The sequence below is a fragment of the Halyomorpha halys genome, unplaced genomic scaffold (assembly GCF_000696795.3).
Source record: "Halyomorpha halys isolate HHAL.00 unplaced genomic scaffold, Hhal_1.1 Scaffold360.1, whole genome shotgun sequence".
In the NCBI taxonomy this organism is placed as follows: domain Eukaryota; kingdom Metazoa; phylum Arthropoda; class Insecta; order Hemiptera; family Pentatomidae; genus Halyomorpha; species Halyomorpha halys.
Window position 1 is genome coordinate 184333 of NW_027110685.1, and position 1294 is coordinate 185626.

The following is a 1294-nucleotide window of genomic DNA, read 5'->3' on the forward strand; positions in this document are numbered from 1 at the left end:
CAATAGATGTTATGTGTTTCTGTAGTGTTTGTGATGCATTAGTTGGATCGTTGTTTACAGACAGTATACATGTGTCATCAGCGTATGTTGTTAGGACTGTGTTAGGGTGGTTTGTCAGCTGTATAAACCGTATAAAGAATGGGACCTAACATACTACCTTGAGGAACACCGGCGGACTGAGAAAAGAGAGATGAGTAGGCTAGGTTATGATTTACTTTATCAGGTTCTATCAGTGAGGTAGGAGCGGTTATAAGAAAATATGTTGGGGGTAGGAATTGAAGAAGTTTATAGAGCAGACCTGGATGCCAGACTCGGCACATGTCTTAAACAAAAAATTATCATATTTATGGCTAATGTTTTCTATCATATATTGATCTTAGTTCAGTATCATCCAGACTGCGCTGTTAAATAGCATGTCAGAGCTTTCAATATATTTGTCTACAAAGTAAAACAAGAATCGATAAGAGTCGATAAGAAACAGTCTAAGTCAAAGATAAAGGATAACCAAAACAAACTAGTAACCTCCCATATTCCTAATTTAGGAGACCGAGAATAGGGGGATAAATGTGTTCCATGTACCTATCTAATCCCGAACTGGTTGGCCGTTACCAGGTTTCGAACTTCCTTTTGGTTTGTTCCCGGTAGGAGGGGTTTATTAATGTGTGAAAGGGTGCGGGGTGCGCGAGTGCCCCCCCAAATTATGTGTGAACAGCCTAGCTCAAAAACGAGAAGTTGTACGAAACTAAAATTATATATTTAAGGCAGGGATATGGTCTGGGATGGATAAGAGCTATGTCTTATACTCATTTAAACAGTCTGGCAGGGCTTAAATCATGAATTTTAAAAAACTTTCTTCTATAGTACATTTAATTGGAGGAGATAAGTCCGAGCACGCATGTGTCATCGCTATACGTGGTCATGGAAGTGTTAGGATTGATTGAGATAGGAAAATTATGAACAAAAAATTTTTACTTTTCTGTAGCTATAAAAATTCGTATTTTAGAGTTTTTCCAAGTGGGAATAAAGAATATAAATTTTGTTTTTGACAAATCATAACGAAGCCGCTAAGCAATCGGGAATGATCGGCCATTGATGGCATTTTACCTTTGAATCTCCTTTAGTTATTCAAAAAAGTGATTTTATATGTTGTATTTATCCATTGGTTATTATTGCTGACAATGAAAACATTTTTATTTTATTTTTAAATAAATAAAATTAAATGTACTAGGTGTAGTTAGTTGACCGTAGATTAATAATTGCAGAAGATGGTCGGGGGGGGGGCCAGTAAGAAGAA

At 36.5% G+C, this 1294-nt stretch overlaps 1 protein-coding gene across 1 annotated transcript in view; it reads left to right on the forward strand.

Annotated features, from left to right (window-relative positions):
• The window catches only part of LOC106681699 (beta-alanyl-bioamine nonribosomal peptide synthetase ebony), a gene marked incomplete in the record, with an annotated part of 42594 nt that overhangs the window by 12699 nt on the left and 28601 nt on the right, over window positions 1-1294 (forward strand).